The sequence below is a fragment of the Micrasema longulum genome, unplaced genomic scaffold (genome assembly GCF_059751315.1).
Source record: "Micrasema longulum isolate JH-2025_06_02 unplaced genomic scaffold, ASM5975131v1 h1tg000597l, whole genome shotgun sequence".
Classification (NCBI taxonomy): Eukaryota; Metazoa; Arthropoda; class Insecta; order Trichoptera; family Brachycentridae; genus Micrasema; species Micrasema longulum.
Window position 1 is genome coordinate 1,033,127 of NW_028277793.1, and position 20,505 is coordinate 1,053,631.

Genomic DNA, 20,505 nt, shown 5'->3' on the forward strand with positions numbered 1-20,505 from the left:
ACGTTCTCCAATTTTATTATTTACTCATCTTACTGAGATGTAAAGTGCGTTCGAATATTTAATAAGCCTATGTTAATGTGTTAGTGCCTGTCGGTCGGCTACGTAAAAATACAATTTTTGCTTGTGAAAGCACGCACATTTGAATGATTTCTATGAAAACTTGTTGTGACGCATACGTAAGCAACGTTTATTTAATATTGGAATGAACTGTATGTTCGTGTATTTAGCATTGATGAACTGTGAAATCGGGTATTTTCACAAATACGAAATAACGTTTAAAATGTACATAATATGTAGAGCAGATATTTTATATTCTCATGATATAACAATCAATGTATAAAAAAAGTTTTCATTCATAAATCGTGGGAAGAGACTGCTATAAAATCCAAAAAATGTATAACAGTAACTCGACTGGAATCTCCTTTCTCTTAATTGCGAAAAAAAATCCTTTCATTATACCTTTTTACAGTTCTAAATCGTCAGACCCTTCATCTAACCTTAACATTATGTTTCATAATAAATACTGTAACCTCAATATATGTAAAAACTGTAAAAAAAATAAAACTTAACGTCGATAAAACATTGAGGAGTACCGTTAGACTGTCAACTTAAATGGACTAATCGCATTGAATTTTTTTTAACAAATTAATATATTTGACCTATGTTTTCAAACGTTTAACTAGTTAAATAGGTGTGAAGGTTTTCGCGGTCACTGTTATCAATATGATTCGTTTCTGGGTGATACCGTGTTTATTCATGTTTATTTTCAACTCTGTTTGAAGCTGTTTAAATGTATATAGAACATCGTTACGAATCTTGACGTCACAATTATCAATGCCAAATATACATCGTTGTTTTAGGGACGTATTTTTTTAATATGTCTTCTTTAAAGTTATGTATGAAAACATTTCTCCACAATATCCATATTGATTTTGAAAATGCAATTAATTTTTCCAAACGAGTGGAGGCTTATAAAAAAATTTGAAAAATCCATTTCATATATTTTCATCGATATTCTGAGTGTGTGACATTCCCTATTATGCTGGTTTTATTAATAACCACTTAAGAATAATAAATTCTGTAAGTATTGGATAAAAAATACTAATGAATAGTGTGTATATTTTAATACTTAGGATTTTTGACAATCAAGGGCTCAAATAGTTCATTAATAAAAAAAATAACCAATAATGTGCATCAACTATATTTTCAGCATGTCAAAATGTCTGTAGACAAAGATGGATTTCACTCCCTAGGGAGTTTTCAGTATTGAAATTCATTGCAACTGGGGGGGAAAACATACAAAAAAATGATGTCTATGTATTTAAGAGGCTTGTAATGTAATGTATTTGTTTAGATACTTGTACAAATAAAATTTGAACACCTAGTTATACAAAATATATATATTCGTATATAATAATGTGACCTATCATTAGCTGGTTGACGTTGACTCAACAGATGGAAGAGTTGAAGAAATACGTATCTTTAAACATAGTCAAAATGATGAACGTTACATAGTGTTCACTTTTGATTGACATTCCTTTGAAAATGCTCCAGGCAGTACAATTGTCGGATTTTTGTTTTAAAAGAAAAAAGAAAATAAACGGTTTACCCAAATTAGTGTTTGATTTAAATATAAAGATTATAATATGAAGTTCTAATATTTAATAATAATAAATAAACAGTTTTATTTTATTGAACTTACCAGGAGTCTGGCTCCATTGCACGCACAGAACTGTATTCTTCATCCGTCCAGACACGGAGACTCAAATAGTTCAGTTACATGAAATATTATTACAAGCTCCTACCTGGTGACAGTTGATTGGCAGGCGACAGGACACTGTATAGTATAGTGTCACTGAATTATATATAATATAATAATTATAACCCTCAATACTTATATACGAGAGATAACTGGTACGTCCTCTGCGGGATTGAGGGCAATCAGCTGCACTTGTGAATCATACCCATTCAAACTATACCGATGTTTGTACAATAAATTAGACCTAGGCTGGTATTCCGAACGCGTTTACAGCGCTCTATAACGCGTATTTAGTACGTAAAAACGCGCTATACCCCGCTATAATTGGGTTTGGAATACCAGCCCTGGGCCCGTATTCTAATGGAAAGTAAGCATTTATCTTCTCTTTTATCTACAAAATAAAATCAAGTTTTGTGTATGAAAAATAGAAAATGCTTTATTTTTTTAATTTTATTTATTTATTATAGGTAACTGACGAAGATACTTAGAATTTTCATACAATAACGATTTTGCTTTATACCGTCTCGATATGTAGAGAACGTTTATAATTGCGGCCCTGATATTATCGGATATGGCATATCGCAATTATTATTTATTCAATTGTAGTTCAATTGTATTCAATTCAATTGTATCCATTAAGTTGAATGCCGGCGTTGAATGAACAGCTTAGCCGCTCAGTTGAGTGGCTGATTTAACTATTTTTCTGCGACGTATACATATACTACATTTAAGATATTGAAGCAAACATTGCTTTGCCCTCAACAATTTGAAAAAAAGAGATAGCAAATCACGATACACTTGCAATCATTCGTGTAAGAAGAAAATATACATACTACCTTGGTTCGTATTTATTTCTGTGCAACTCGTTACCATAGATACGACACTCGCTGGCAGCTGTGAATATTTTGGAAAATGTACTTAAAAATAAAACTTATTCCATAAATTTAAATTTACGGGTTTTTACGAATGAAACGATATATCTCTTTTATAGTACAATCAAGCATTATTAATTTCTCACGACGAAGTTTTTTTTGCGTAGTAACACGTCAAATATTTTTTATTTATTTCGTAATTTAGCTTATATTACAATTTGTAGATAAACGGATATTTACCCGTACTTTAATTATATATCTATATAATCTTTCAGTAAATAAAACGTTTCATTCAAACTCTTTTCATTCTTTATACATTCAGGCATCTCGTCATTTCTCGGAATTTTGGGATTCTGTTTTTTTTAATGGCAGCCTTATTCTATCTTTATTTCTAGTTACATGCTTTTGATTTTTTTATTTAACACTGTCTTGATTGATGAAGTATATGTCACGATGAAAGTCCATTAGAGAATAAAGGTATTGAAGGCAATAACCCACGAATAAAAATGACACTTACAATTTCCCACATTTTCACTCAATCTTTTTTTTTTTTAATAAATTTATTTTGGTCACATTTCAATGGTTGGATGTCAAATTGTGACTAGCAAATCCAACACTTTGACTTCCGATCACTGCGGTTCGAAATATCGCGCAGGCAAAGAGAGCTTACGAAACACACGAAACTCATATTGTGTTTTAATAACCCCAAAAACCTTAGAAATATTATGATCGTAAAAGTGTTACCAAAATTATTTTTCCCATTTAAAAAAAAAAATCAGTCGAAATTTACTTGGAAGCTTCATGTTGAACAACCTAAATATGGTGGAATTTTGTACGTAGGACTATTCTTGTCTATTACTTCTCCCGGCTTCACTGGAGTTCTTTACGTCATTCGCAAAGCTGTGTGTATCCATAATAAGAAATATTGAATTAATCTGGTACGGGGCTGTCGAGCATAACGCCTTAAGCACCCTACCCAATTTGACGCAATCCTTTGGTTGCGAAGTATGTAGGCAAACCGTAACTCCTAACAACAAAAACGGGATGGGTTGGATCAGTAGAGGAATTTGGGAGGATGCTCCGTAAGTATCTAATTTTTAAAGAATTGTACGTAAATTATTATTCAAGAAATAAACTTTCATGTTTTTTAGTCGACAAACTGGTTAATTACCTCTAATTGCCACAAAAAATAACTAATTTGACGTATTATTGAAAAAATACTTCATTTTGGTTATAAATTCATAATATAGCTTATATTTAAGTATCGTATCTTCGTAAATATTCTGATTTTACGTAAACAATTTACTAATTTAATTGTTCGTATTTTCTTCTTCTGGTGCCTTGTCGGGTCCTCCCGACAAGGCACCAGATCGGTTGCTGATTACTGCAGCAAAAGCATTTTTGTTCTGCGCTACTTTTATATTCCACAGCCAGGATGACTGCTTATCGATCTATTCGTTGTAGTGATTCCTGGGAAAATATGACCAAAGTGGTTTCTCGTTGCCTTCTCTTGTGGATTTTTCCTTCGGGACTATCTTCCCTTAGCTGGTTGGTTCTAGTTTGGAAGCGCCAGAAACTCGCCTCTCATCCTCTCGTAATCTGCTGTTATCACTCCGTTTTAGTGTGATTCCGTTGCGCGGGGTTCGCGACTTGGACGCTAACGAGTTGGACTAGTCAGTAGTGTTACCGGTGGAATGCAACTGGGCTTCCGCATTATTTTATAGAATTACACCTTCCAGCAAGATGTGACTCACTGCTACCCTACCGACAGTTCGAACCTTTTCGTGTTCGTATAAGGCTTAGTTATTAGTTTTTCAAACACAATACTCTGTTTTTGCTACAGTTTTTAATTTGTATAATTCACAAATAAATTATTGATTATTTGAAAAAAAATACGATAGGTACCATTTTTGTTTGTTTCAGTAAACTTATGGGAAGTCTTTCGCTTGTCCGTTGAATAAAATTTTAAAAATAACCCCTTATTGAATTATTTTTCAATAAAAATATATATTTTTAATAAAAAAGATTACTCAGTTAAGTAGTCACGAGACGGTTAAATAGATATTAAACCTCGGAATAGACTTATTTGCAAGCAAAACCTGTACTGCCTTGTTTAAATAGTATCTACGCAAGTCAAACTAGATACAAATACGCAAGAACATAGTATTGATGTTTGGAATAAAAAATTTAGAGTGAAAGTATGCAAGAAGTAGGTTCTGTCATTTTATTGGTTAATTTATCGCTCGGATACGCGCGGAAATTTGTTTTGGGGTGCCAAATGCCGCGCCGCACAGTGTTTCGTTTCATACAAGCTAGAAACTAAAAATTCTGAATGTACTTTTAACTCACGTATGCGATTCATTTAATCCTAAAAAGAGGTTTTTTTATTAAATATGTAATAATAATTCGTTTTATAAAAAAATATGTCACATTTTGTTATTTAATAAACGAAATAAATTTTCTTGAAATTGATATCTGCATCCAATAATGTATTTAAGGATCATAAATAATTGAAATTATTACTTTAATTCTATTGACTGATAAATCGGTCAACCTATAAAATAAATCATTGAAAATTATATTAGATACTTAGGCATAAAATAAAGATTTCACCCGAGAGAACTAATCTGCCTTCACTTGTTTTGTCAGAATAACCATTTTACAGCTGATTTTATTATGTTAAACATGACAACTGAAAGGATTTAAATAAACTTAAAAGTTTGGCATTGTAAGGAACACAGCAGTGAGGCAACGGACACAGCAACCCTTGGTATCTACTGTCATCCAAGGCGTTTTGGCTGGCAAGGCCATGTACTACGTATGCCTTCCGAGAGTCTTAACCATGCTTGCCTATGTTACAAGGCATCAGGTTCTTGGCGTCCTGGTCGTCCACTGTTGACAATTTGTGGGCAGTTTGCGTCAGAGTTGCGGTACGTGGACTTAACTTGGGAGGATGTACGGGAGGTCGATCGCTTGGCCGGAGGCAGATTATGGAATCCATATGCTCCACATAGGGAGCGGATATGGTATGATGATGATAAAACTTAAAGGTTTTTAAATAAAACATTTGTTACAAGTGATTTTCAAATAGATGTATTTTGAGAAATATAAAAAGAGCATGTAATGTAGATAAGCCAAAGGAATAAAATTATTGTCGAGAAACTCTATTAATACTAATAGAGTTCATTTCACTGGGTTTGGCGCCACAAATATAACAGGACATGGTTGACTTATTTTCAGCCAAAACGTTGCAAATTTTACCATCTACCATTGTTAAAAGCATTTTAAATTTTATGGACAATACTACACCTCCAATATTAACATTAAAATTTTCAAGTTTTTCAATTGCATCTTGAAGTTTTTCGATTTCAGACTTAGTAAGAATATCAGTTTCTTTGGCGAAAATAAATTTAATAGGACGACAATAAGAGGTTGAGGAAGGGCTTAAATTTTGCCAAATTACTATATTAGGGTCATCATTAAGCCTTAGTTGTATTGGAACGAATGACATAATAAATAAAAATTCATCTATTGCATGCTCTGTGTGAAATTTCTGTTTATAATTACTATGTCCCGAGCTTCCATCTCCACCCCACTTGCATATAAGAGTCAGTACAGAACCTGAAGGAACTCTTTCTTTTAAGACTTCTGATTCTACATTTAGCAATCGTTGCACCGTATGATTTAAAATCGCTTGTAGCTGGATTTCTGCACTAGTTTTCGTTATTTTGACAAATTCCTCGCTCAGGCAACATGCTTTTTTTGCTTTTCTTAAACTATAAAATGCCGGATATATGTTGTGGTCGGTTTTTATGGCATTTTTACGCATAACTTTGTAGGAATGCGAAGATAATTTACAGTCAACGTATAAACTTAGCGCTTCCTCAATTGTCAATGCCCGCTGTTTGTTTACTTGTTGACGTTCCCTACGTATTTTTTCTACTTCATTGGGAGTAGCTTTCAAAATTTTCTTTAGGAGATCGGCAACTGTGCGTTTTCCTTATGCTCGAATAGATACCTGCGTGGCAAACGAAAGTTCTTCAGATGTCTTCGTACTCACTAAATCACGCACTTTTGTCCTTTTGCACTGATCACTGCATGCCCCAAAATCCTTTGCGGGCCTTCCAGTAGACGTAGATGGTTCATTCATGTCTACTGAAGGACTTTGTCGAAAGTTTTCACATATCAAAATATTTTCACTACCGTCGAGCCACTCAAATTTTTTTTTAACAAATCTATCTAGTTTACAGCCAGATTCGGTCCATTTTCTGCTTATATTTAGTCAAATAAGCTTAATTTGATTTTTTAACAGTTTTTCACCACTTGCACCGAGTTCACCGACTTCAAATTTACTAACAATATTATTTAACACTCCTTTGAAGCCTTTCTTTCGTCGTCAAACTCTTCCACATCACGTACAATTCTTGCCTGGAAATCTCGTATCTGGTACCTGTAAAATAACAAAATAAGATAGATGCAACTTCGTGCGGTAAAATATCGAATTTGTAATGAATTGACAATAAATTGGTCTATTGAAAAATAAAAATAATATTTTGCTACTTTGATATACTCTCCGAGATAAATTCTCGAGAAGTTAGAAATTGATAATTTTTTAACTACTGAAAAATACATAAGTTAAATTATTGTTTTTTTAAATACCTAAATGAAATACATTAAAATATTAGAAAAAAAACTATACAACATACCTTCCAAAATAGCTTCCATTTTTTTTTAAATCGAAATAAAAAACTTTAAACTTGATAAACAACCTTTACACGTCGGACGCCAAAATGCAAATAAATGTAATTAGGCTTTCAAAAACCAATTATCCGACTTTCATATTCTGGTATGAATCACCCTAAGCATTAATCACCCCAATTAGGCTTACAATCGTCACACTAACTATCTGGTAATGCCCCCATGACGTCATCGTTTAAGAATTCAAAAGTGACTTTTTATCTTGTAGCTTGTATGGGTCAAAACACTGTGCGCCGTGGCATGGATTTCTCGAGTCCTCGCACTTTCAGAGTTTCATCTGATGGCTGCCATATCTATTTTATAACATTTTAACGCGTAATGTAATTTCATTTCAACATTATCGAAATTCCTCCATATTTTTCCCAAATTTATGTCTTTCGTAATGGCAAATATTAGCTTCAGTGATAAATTATCCCGTAACTTTTTGCGGTTACATAGCAAAACAAGGCTTATTATGGAGTTATGTGTGTTTTATACATGGTTTGTTATTTGCCTGGAATAATAAGAGAGTGAGATAATAATAAAATCTCTCTTTATCTCTTTTTGTTTACCAATGGGGGCGTCTTCATCCCATTAGGATAAACTGATATTCGAGTTTCGGGAGGATTTCAGCCACTGGACCTAAATAGGCGGGCCTGACGATACTCGAGAGAGCAATGAGCGGAATGTCGGATCAGTGCGGAGCTTGGACCGGGATGCTTTAAAAGAGGAAGAGCGTTACTAATGGTTTTCTGCTTCTTTCTTACAGCGGCTCTCTAACACTAACGTTAATTCTCTTTCCTGTGCGCTTAATAATGTACTCATTAGGGGCAAGATTATATATTATTCACATTATTAAGGTTGACTTGATACCTGTAATGTTATGAAACTTCGGATAACTACTGTGGGTTTTTTAAGCGGGAAGTCTTTACTGTATTATAAATTGGTTTTGCAACTAGTTTGTTTGGTACAATAAAGGAAAAAAACATTTGTTTTATTCATGATTAACAACGATTTATTTTATTCTAAATTCTAAACTTGATATTTCTGTCGATCTTAAATAAAGTTAAGTTTTGCTGATGTAAAGATTTAATGAGATTCAAATATTAATTTTCATATTTTTCTGGTAAAAAGTGGGTACCACTGTAGAATTTACTCAAAGACAATAGTGAAAAACATGGCGCCATATTTTTTTTCTGCTTATATGTATCTGTTATAATAATTATGGATGTAAAATTACGCAATTTTACCAAAAGGCGCGGTAAAATACCGTAATTAAAAAAAACGAATATGACGTAATAGTTTATATTTTTTGAAGATATGACAAATACAAGTAGCTTTGGTTTAGGACACGTTACATGACTGAAAAGGTTTAAGGTTTTTTTTGTTTATTTGTTTTTTTACTTCTTTTTCGGTTTACTCAACGGTGTGTTTTTTAAAAGTATAATGATTGCAGGTGTGTGTGTGGTGCACATTTTTAAATACAATTTCAATGCCTGAACTCTAAAACAACTGTAATGTAATCTTCGGTTTTAAAAAATAAAATCATAGGTTTTCTCTAGTAAAATTTTATACCAGCACCATGTCATATGAAAACATATTTCTGTTCGAAAATATTATTTGTTGTGCATATTAAACAAATAATAAAACATATTATATATCCGGATGAATTTAGGACTTGAAATTGCTTTTTTAATTTTTAAACGCCTTAATGGTGATTGCTTTTGGGTATTATAGAAACAATTTTGTCACACAAGAGATTACACATTTTAAACAGATACATTGTAAATGCGTGAATTTTCCTTCTATAAAGGAAAAATAAGGATGAGGTACAAGCATTACTTCCCCTTACTAGGCAACTGGGATCGCTTTAAATTTACTTCCACGTAATCCGTCCATATTTTGTTGTTTATGTCTTCCCGTTTTCAGGATTCCTACGAAACGTAGATTAATATTTATATGTGTTGTTTTCCTTTTAAATATAATCTTTTCTTCTTGAAATCGGGCACTTGCTAAGTTATCAGCCCTAAACAAGGCTGGGGAGTAACGAGGCCACGAATTTAGCGAAATTCCAGGCGAAGAGTTATGAGAGAATTGGCTTTATGTTAATACTTCCAAGAAAACAATGTCCTCGATCGAGAGGCGTCGGCGTCGCTCGAAATAGGCTTCCGAAAATATTTTCCTACTCGAAATTTTCACACTTGCCGTACTTAAAATAACTTTTTCTTTAACGAGTTTCCTAAAAGTAAACAGTATTTATACAAAAGCAATGACAAATTAAATATACTTTTAAACGTATCAAAGCTTTTTATTGAGATGCTTCGTTATCAGTTTTAAAAATTTGAATTTTACTGAACAAAGTCATTACATTTTAAAGGTTATATTCTTAGTAAAGTCATCCATTCAAATAGACAAAGCCAAACATCCAAAATATCGTCATTACATACTTGTTTTTCGTAAAACATATTTAAACACCTTTTCAGACTTTATTCGATTTTATAGTAAATGTTTATTTTTAAAATATCTGAAGGGAAATTTAATTCAATTTATTTATTTAAATTAAAATATACATTACAAACCAAAATTCAAGACGTACATATTATAAAAATACATAAATAGACTCTTGTCAAAATAGCAGGAGAATGCTGCCCCGGAAAACTCCTTCGGATAAATGGAACAGATCAACATCCAGAGCGATGTTGTTCAGCATAGCGATAGCCCTTCCTAAAGTCATAACCACCGGCAGGTTGGTCCTGTATAAAGTGTATATTGGAATATGAAACAATCTGCAACTACAATGCTGTTTTACCCGGAAATCTTCATTAGAAGTTTCCAAAACAGAAAAACGCTCGCAAGTTTTCTCCATTTCCCACGGCCAATTAACACCCCCCCCCCCATGCCTGTGGCCACTACTATCTCGTCTTACTACTGTAAAATTACTATCTAACAATTCAGAGTCGAAAACGCCATCATTCAACCAAGTTTCGGGTAATGTTATGATATTAATACAACATTTTGTTTATAAAAAACACTACTCGAATAACTACAAGAAAATTAAAGTATTATGTTTCTTTATCACTTTGTGGTAGAAGTAGAGAGAAACAAAAATTTATAATATTCATGAAGATGTAAGAGAGGGCAAAAGCTACAAAAAAATAATAATTAATGAATCCAGTTCAAAATTGTAAGATGTAATTTAGAAATAAAATTTTCCAAATATTTCATGCGTTTTGTAAAATTCTAGGCTTTTTATTTGACATCTGTCCATAAATTTTGTTTAATAAATAATATCACCTATGTTGGAACTTCATACCGAGCTTTGATTTTTCGTTCTTACAAAATCCTTCCGCTATTATTAAATTGGAAAGAATTTTAATACTAAGTTTCAATAAAACCTCTCGGTTATTTTACCAATTTCTTCATTGACCAACAGCAGGCCCACTCTCTAGAATGCCTGCAAAATAAGGTTTTTCTTTAATTATTCCTTATTATTATATTATTTGTACTAGTTATACGGCTGACTTGATTTTGCACTACCTTCCCAGACAATCTAAAATAAAAATATTGTTACTATCAAAAATAGTTGGTCAATAAAGAAATTAGTAAAACCGAACCGAGAAGTGTGTTGAATACTTTGCATCATACTTTGAACTGTGAAGTTAATATTATTATTTAATAATATTTAGACAAGTCCCTATTCTATATTATTTTCTTCGCGTCTAAGTACTAAGCTCTCTTGCTACTTTATATTGCGATATCTTTGCAAGCTTTCTACACAAAGGCGGTGTTCTTTTTAGTTTCTGAATCGGATGATAATAATTGGACTTCCCGGTGCAATAAAGGTGCCGGCGGCCGACGGCGTTTAATTCCCCTACGTATTTTGTTCATCGTTCACCGCTATTCCATTTGGCCTCTGGTTTTTATCGATTTGCGGATGGTGTGTATCGAGGCGAGTTTGTTTTCCGACACTCTACAAGTTGGACGAACATTCAACTGAAATAAAATAGTTATCTACATTTAGTCTCAAATGTAATGTTTTAGCGGTCAATCGTTATACAGCACGTATCAATCGGAGCGAATAATAAAACGGTTTCATCCAAAAATCACGCGACTTTTGCTTCATACATGTTAAAATTATTTTCAAATGCTACAGGATTTGTTTTGTTAATTTGATAAGATAATCTTATTAATTACAAAAAGCGATATTGCTATGTTTATGCTTAAAATATTGACTTAAAACAGCGTTATTTAAGAACAGTACCACTGATAAATGTTGAGAATATGATAACTGAAAAGTTGAATGGAGATAACATTGGTTAATAGTTTACACGAAAATTTGAAAGCAATTTTACTTTCTGGTTCTTTTTATTTTAGTGGGTGCTACAAAAGGATCAGGTTTAAAAAAATAATCTTGATTTTACATACTTATCTCTTATATAATTTATGTAACTTATATCGAAAATACATGAAAATTACTTTAAAGTTAAAGTAGGATTACATTGTTCTCGTGTGTTGTGATTTTTGGGTGTGTTGTGGAGCCATAAGGAGCGTATTGTTGTGTCGAGGTGCTTCGACAAAACACACTAGAGCAATGTAATTCTACCTTTACAATATCCATATGAGCGATACACGCCCAACACACCACTCCACAACACACAGGAACAAAGTAATCCTGCCTTTATTTATTTTACCGAAACACACAGTTGATAATGATTTAATAACATAAAAAAGATAAGGTTTAAAGACAGACAAGCGAAGTTTCTAAATAAAAATCATACATATTAAATTGTGGTACAACAATAGGGTGTGTTTATGTGTATTTGAATGAGAGTAAGTGTAGGAGTGTTTGTTGTATGTGGGAGTAAGTGTTCAGTTGTGTGTAAGTGTGAGCATCATTAAATAACAAGTGGGATCGTATCACAGCCAGAAAGAATCAGTCTTAATTCATTTAAAAGATATTTAAAAATAAATTAAGACTGATAACTTAAAAAATAAAACAATAAAAGACTTTATAACTCCTCCATATGGACAAAAACCTAGGATTATCAGTCACGAAGTTAGCAACATTTTACAGCAAAACAACGGGCCGTAGATACTCAGGTCGAGAATTGCAAGCGCAGTGACAAACCGACCGTTACAAGTTTGTTGTTAAACCAAAAATTTGCAACTCTTTTTTATATGGAATAGACTGTAAGGAGGTCTATAAGCAGATCGCGAATTATTACTATGAGAATAACTAGTTGAGTGTAAAAAAAAACTGATAATATTCGGTAGTAAATTCATATTTATATTTACGTGATCTTTTGGGGATTCAATATTATCCATTTAGGTTGGTAGAATGATATTATAAAATAATATTTTATTCACTATTGGTAATCTTATATTTATCTGTTTTATTCCTTTGATCTAAAGAGTATCTATAAAATTTATGTTAATTTATATATTTTTTTATTGTTACAGATCTGTGGAACAAAACATCATTTGATTGAATATAAGGTATGAAATACTCATCTTGACGTATAATGATATATCTTATATTCACACATTTTAGAAATTAGAAACGAACCTATTAATAAAACTCCCACTGCGATATAATTTGTCAAAGTCCCACCTTTCTGTGGCCATATTTGGAACTAAATGGTTTGGGTCCGTTTTTATTCCATAAATTATAGTATTTTGTAAATTCGTCTACTTTTACTTAACCACAATGAAAATGGTATATTTATGAACGTAATATATTGCAAGATAATATCCCTATTACCTTTGTTATGTGTTACAGCTATGGGCGGGGGAACAATCACATAAGTCATCTTTTTCAATTTTTTATTTATTTACTCATCTTGTAGTAGCAACTATGTTTACGCATGTTCCCACGCGTAAGTCAAATAACGGTATTAGGAATAATATTATAAATGTACTTTATTATACAAAATAAATGTGTTAGTTATCTTTCGAACTTTTTCTAACTATTTGCTTTTACTTTAAACCACAAAACATTGAAGAGTTATCACCTAACTAATATGTCCGATTATAAGAGAAACAGGAACATTTTTTCAATGTTAGATTTGATTTCTGCAATGTTTGAGACACAAAAAACTGTCTCCTGAAAAGTAAGACGTTTGGACTTATGTGATTGTTCCCCCACCCATATATAGATCTGTATAATTTGTGTGTTTATTGAGCTATTCGCAGCTTTAAACATTTTAATTAAAATGTCTGAAAAGGCATTTTATTATATTTTTAACCCTATAAAATTCAGTAGTTCTTCTAGCGGCTATAAATGACATTTGACTATTTTACAATGCATTGGCTAAAGATTTGATCATAGGGAAATAAAATCGAAACAAAACATTAGAAAACCAAGATGCACCTTGAATGATTGTGCGATTTACAAAATATCATAACTTTTGAAACAAATGAGGTTATTTCAATATATAAAGAACTTTCTGTGTTAAAAAAAAAATTATTTTGATCCCAAAAATACAAATTAAAATAGCATATCTGGGACTACTGATATTTTTCGCTTAAAAAATAAAGTGGACTTCAGGGCCCCAATTACTATGGGAAGTTAACATTTATCTTCAATTTTATCAACACAGTAAAATTAAGTTTTCTCTATGAAAAGCAGAATATGCATACAAGTTTTTCTTCTAAACATGTTAAATTATAGGTTACCAAATGTATATTTGTCTACGAAAATGAGTATATTTGCATAAGCATTAAAAAGAAAATTTTTTTTTTAAAAGATTTTTTTAATGTTTATGCAAATATATTCATTCTCATAGACAAATATCGGTTTTTCTTTATAGACAAGTCGAAGATAACTCTGTACTTCGCATTGTAATCGGGGCCCTGATTATTATTTCAACTTATAAAGGCATTTTTATGACGAAAGTGGACTTCGGTGTTTTATTCATGTATAAGATAGCTTATTGCGATAATTTCTGAATTTTAAACTCCAAAACGGCAAAAACTGGACTTCCGTATTTTATCCTCCAAGACACAAAAATAATATACTCCTTAACGATAAAGACCGTCCAATGATTGACTATTCCAATATACCTATACTAAAGCTGTGATTTGCAAAACAGCAATATCTCTGCCAAACAACTTTTCAGTCTCGTAAAGAATTTACAAGTCTAGACATTTTGCCGACTTATTTTGCTCGGCTGTCAAGACTTTTTGTAGTTTTCGTTTACAGAAATAAAATTTACTAATAAAACCAACAAAAAAAACAACATCGTTTGATTCCAGTCCACTTGATCCTTCCGCGCACTCTTTTCGGCCAATTTCTGCCACTAAAAAAATTATAGGTGGTGATCGTGGAATCACAATGATTTGTAACGCTGACTTATAATTTGCGGTTTGACCGATACCAGGCATATATCGCAAATATATACTGTCCATCGCACTAATATCAGATTGGGGCTACCGGGATTTAGTGAATCCAACTTAAAATTGAATTGAATCGTCAGACCGAAGAGTTATAGCTGATTTGTTATTCTTATTTAAAATAATGAAATCAATAATTGACAGCCCTGCTTTACTTGAGCTAATTCAAGTTTGAATACCTGGTAGGTGCACTAGAAGTACTGAATTATTTTATCGTAACAATTCTCGTACCAACTTCGAAATGCATGCACCTATATCCAGGATACATAGGTATGGAAATAAGTTCGAACAAATATTTGATATTTTCAATACTAACTCTGTCAATACATTAAAATGTAATCTCACTCGTTATTTTTTAGAAAAGGAATCAATTTATTTAAAAACATATTATTAAATTTAACTTTGTTTTCTTGGATACATATTTTTGTTTATTATATAAAGAATATATAAATTATACATTTGTGGATTTATTGCCAAATTTCAACTAATGAAATAAAGGTGTTATTAAGATTATTTAAGCTTTCATATTGATACAAAAAACGTATCAATATGAAAGCTTATTGTAGCATTATTTTTCTTTTTCATTGTTAACTAGCTAAATATTAGTCACTTTATGTTTATGTTAAATTACTCTCAATTTTAATTTGCTGTATTTATATTTAGAACATACGGTTTTCTCACTTTAATAGTTATATTTTATTTGTCATCTTAGATTTGTATGTTTTTTTGTGACTTTTTTGGAGTTCTTAAAAAAATAATAATTTACTAATTTGTTTAGATTTAATTATTTAGTTGAAATGAAGAAATTATTTCATATTTTATATTACATAATTAATTGTTTACTGCTGTGATTATTTCTGTAAAACTTTTTATTGTAAAAGGTTCTTTGAACCGTTGATATATAAATAAATAAATAGATGAAATACAAAATATCCGAACGATAAAATGAACAGCATGTTGTTTCTAAACGCTTCTCAAATCCTGTAATGGTAGAGGAATATAAAAAAGACAATCCTTATGAAAGCTAAAAGCTAAAATTAACTGCTTTTTTTTCGTAAACTCAACTCTTAGAATTTGATTTTCGAGGGGGTTTCTTAGAAATACGTCACATTAATGCGTGGTTTTTATATATTAAATCTACGAAGAATAATATTTATTTCATTTTATTTTTATTTTATTTATTTCGAATACAAACAGATGTACAGGTTAAATTAATATTTTTAAAAAAACCATATAAAATGTATACATACATAGTAGGGCCTGCCATCCAATTATACGTATTCACTAAATAATACTGTAATAAAGCGACGACGGCTTAAAGTTTAAGCTATAAAAATAATAAATATACTGTATATTGAAATAAGATAAATATGGATAATATGCATACAATTTTTTATTTTTTCTTCTAAACATGTTCAATTATAGGTTATCGATGAAGATATTTTAAATGTTTATGTAAATATTTACATAAACATTTAAAATGAGTATATACTCATTTTCGTACACAAATATCGGTTTTTATTTATAGACAGTCGAATATTAAAATACGAATATAATATTAAAATACTTTATTATGTCAACAATGTTTTGAGTTTGTACAATTTTTTGTAGACAAGGACTGGATTCAACCCCTTAGGGAGCTGTTAATATTACCATAAAACAACAGAGATGAAGAACTTTAAAAAAAAAATTACACAGTGTGTTAAGTGGCCACTTAAACCAGCCAATGACAGGTCATAAGCCCTGTGGATGCCTTCTATATTCGCTTCTCCAAAAAGTTGTTTATCTCTGTTGTAATATGTTAATACTTTATTATGCACTCAGTTCTGTTGTCAAATCTGATTAAATATTTACGGTATCTCATTAAACTCAACCTAAGTTATATAGAATTGCCTGAATCAAAGAAGAAATTAAATACAATCCTTTCTTAAACTGTTCAGTATAGTTGTCTTTCTCTAGACGTCTGGCTCTAGCAATCCAGTCAGTAGTATTATCATTCCAACTGCATAGGTCCTCTCGAGAAATTCCAACGTTCTCGGTAGTTTTACAGACAAACTTAAATGTTATCAAAGGCCCTGTGTATAAAGGTCCGCTCAAAACTAAACCCTCGTTGAAAAGACTAAATAAATATTCGTTTATTATCGGAGACTAAATGATCCCCTATTCACCGGCGTTTAAATACATCGAAAGAAGTGAAGGTGTAGAGGAAGAAGCACTGTGGAGTGTTATATGCACACTGAATAATATATCTAGTCTTACACTTCGTTAATGCTAACAAACGCTTCCCTTCTGAAACTCCCCGGGGAGAGTTTTACCGTATAAATTAACACGTAGTAGAAATACACTGCGCCCTTTTTTAATCCAACTTTTTAATCAGGTGGCAAAGTTTATACTTTAGACTATAAACTATAAATTTTCCATTTAACAGCCGAACCTCAGCAGGTATAATCCCACCGTTAATTCGAAATGCGAACATTTCATTTGGTGCCAATTCGTTTCGCCTCCGTTAATTTTTATATAACAATAAGGTTTAACTTGCCAAAAAAGAGTCTGGCTCTTGTGTTTGGCAAGTTTACAAAATAATATAAAAAAGAAACCAAAATCATAAATTAAATAAAAAATTAAACAATTTAAAAAATTGAGAAAATTTTCACTTTTAAAAAATAAATAAAAACACAAAATTAATAAATTGATATACACAAGCACATACATACAAACATCTTTATTTTCAAAATACGGTTAATGTGATTTATGTAAGGAAGCTTTTCTTTAATTTATCCTTGAATTTTATTTTTTGATTGATTTATTTTTGTTTATGTATTCACACAAATACATATATATTACAAAAAAATAATACACTAATAACGTATCTCTAATTCTATGAGGCCAAGAGCCCTGTGTTGAGTTAAGATACAACATAATGGAAAGTGGAAGAATGTGCATTATTAAATAACAACAAAAATTAAAATTAAAAATAATTTACATAAACATGTTTTTTAATAAACATTTGGACAACACGCTTAGTAGCATATAAATTAATTGCCGACGAACAGTCAACAGCGGACATCCAGAACGTCGAGAACCTGATACCTGAACCTTGCAAAGTAGGCAAGCGTGGTTAAGACTCTCAGGAGGCATCCGCAGTATATGACCCAGTCAATCGTATCGCCTCCGCTTGATGACGGTTGGCATCCGTTTTTGCTACGTCCTCTCTCTTATCACTTTGCTCCTTATAAAGACAAACCACTCCACGCTCAAAATTCTTCTGAGGCGTATCTTCTCGAAACTCAGTATTTTGTCGTTTTGGGACCTGGCGAGGTGGCAAAATTTGCACCTGTAGAGGAGTTATGCAGGCGTTATATAGGCGGCGTTGGATTTTTACTCGGTAAATATCCGATCCCCTGACAGCCTCCACACCGCTAAATGAGGCGCCTGCTATTCCTAGCTGCACTCCCAGTTATTTTTGAAAGCTGCCGTGATCCATTACATACACTGCTTTTAAAAAACCGAAACGCTCATCTCTACCCCATATGCTTTTAGTATTTTCCAGAGAGTAGGTTTATGCGGACTATCAAACGCTTTTTCATAATCTACAAAGTACATAGCCAAAGAACTGTTTAATTCTTCGTTATCCTGTAGAATATAGCGTATGTTGTGGATATGATCGGCGCATGATCTACCAGGTAAGAAAACCGCCAGGTTTTTTCTTAATACTCGAATAATGGGTCCTAGAACTCTTTGCAGCATTTTATCAATGGGCGAGTGAACGGCTACATAAAAAAGTTTTCTCTAAGAAGAACCTCTTTTTTTTGCACCACAACAGGCCAGGAGACCCAATTAGAGTGGTGAATTACAGCAACTTGTCTTACTTTATGCCTTAAGCGACGTAACATTGAAAAGTTATCACCTAAATATGTGTTCCCGATTATTACCAATAATGAAATTTCTGTAAGTATGGAAAAAATAAAGGACATTATTTCAATTTTAAATTTGATTCCCGCAATGTTTTAGACACGAAAAACTCCTCCTGAAAAGTAAAGCATTTTGACTTATGTGATTGTTCCCCCCACCCATAGATTTGTTCATATATGCCCGGTACACTAAGCAGCGTGATGCCACAATAGTTATCACAGTTTTATGGATCATCCTATTTATGCAATGCGGTGATTTCTTCATTTACCTTGTCTCGGGCACATCTCTTGTTCCGACATCTTAGTCATTAGTTGGTGTAAATGGCCAACAATGCCAGTGATGCTGCTTTTGAGAAATCCCGGGTGTACACGTATATCGTCAGCTAGTGCCGTTTCATTTTTCAATTATGACAAGGGCATATTTATTTCAGCCTGTGTCGGAGAACCGTCAGAAATGTTGAATGCCCGTGGAATGCTTGATGCAGCCTCCGTGGAGATATCGTAAGGAGGAGGGAGCCGATTAAGTACTCTCTGGAAATGACCATGCCATATTTCCTTTACTCGGTCTGTGTCTGATTCAATCGCTCCATCAGAGTTTTTAACAACTCCTGGGGGTGATCGAGCATTTATCACAGATATTTTACAGAGCGTTTACCTAGGGGTGATCGAGAGTTTACCAAAGATCTTTCGCGTGATTTGAAAAGGTTTTCGTGTATCATTTCTTCAAGCAGCTTGTTCCGCAGTTGCCGTTAACGAGTCTAGATGACGGCATAATCTGTCATCATATAAATATTTAGAAAATAAAATAGAAGAAACAATTTGCCTTTAATTATGTATTTTAAAACGATGAAGGTGTGAGACGACGCCGATGGGACGTGTAAATAAACTTTCTGGTGGATTAATAATACCTGAAAGTAGGCACTAAATATTAAATGTAAAATATACACATATACACTTATCCACCTTAATTTTACCGTGTCTTGTGAATTTGTAGTACTAGACCGGTGTGAAATCGGTTCATACTCGTTTTTAGTTAAAAATATATTAGTATGAAGATAGACACTGCCATTTAAAAAAATGTATATAAGTGCAAAAAATAAATATTTTTTAAACATTTATTTATTTTATTGGGTAAACAAACAGTATGTATATTATTGTTATCAAAAACATTTTCACTTTGTGGTATGACATTTTACACTTATTTGTTTATAAATTTGTATAAAACACTTTTTTTTTTTAATTACACTTCGACCGGTTTCGAGGTTACTACCTCATCGTCAGGAATTTAACTAACTTATAATTACACGCGTTGCTATTTATATAGTAAAATATTGTATGAAAGAGAAAGAAAATTGAAATAAAGAGAGAGAAAGAAGATAAAATAAATCATAACGGGAATAGTTTTAAAAGAGGACTATCTTTTTTAGTTTTAAAAGAGGACTTTCTTTCAATTTTCTGTCTCTTTCATACAATATTTTATTTTATAAATAGCAACGCGTGTAATCATAAGTTAGTTAAATTCCTGGCGGTGAGGTAGTAACTTCGAAACCTTCGGAGCCTCAGTGCACGGGCGCGTCCTGAGTGGTCGCGAGTGGGTTCGGAGTGCTTGTGGGTTACCATTCCTTCGGAGTCCTTGCGCTCCCGCATGGGTTCGGCTGCGTCTTCTTCAGCTTCTCGCAACTTACATATTTGCTCTTCGTATGCCCCTCCTGACAGCATCAACTATGTAAACAAGGGTAAGAACCAAGTTTTCCTATCTCAACATATATTGCGTTTAACTTCAATATTTGAAAGTGTTTTTGAACTTGGTGGCGATGATTATTATTTTGTTGCG

The 20,505-nt window shown here is 32.2% G+C and overlaps 1 protein-coding gene across 1 annotated transcript in view; it reads left to right on the plus strand.

Annotated features, from left to right (window-relative positions):
• LOC148280287 (uncharacterized) overlaps positions 1-20,505 on the plus strand; it is a 600,658-nt gene that overhangs the window by 162,076 nt on the left and 418,077 nt on the right. Inside the window, exon 3 of the mRNA XM_088228576.1 lies at positions 12,829-12,864. The gene's annotated coding sequence lies outside the window, so the exon portion shown is untranslated. The remainder of the gene's footprint in view (positions 1-12,828; positions 12,865-20,505) is intronic.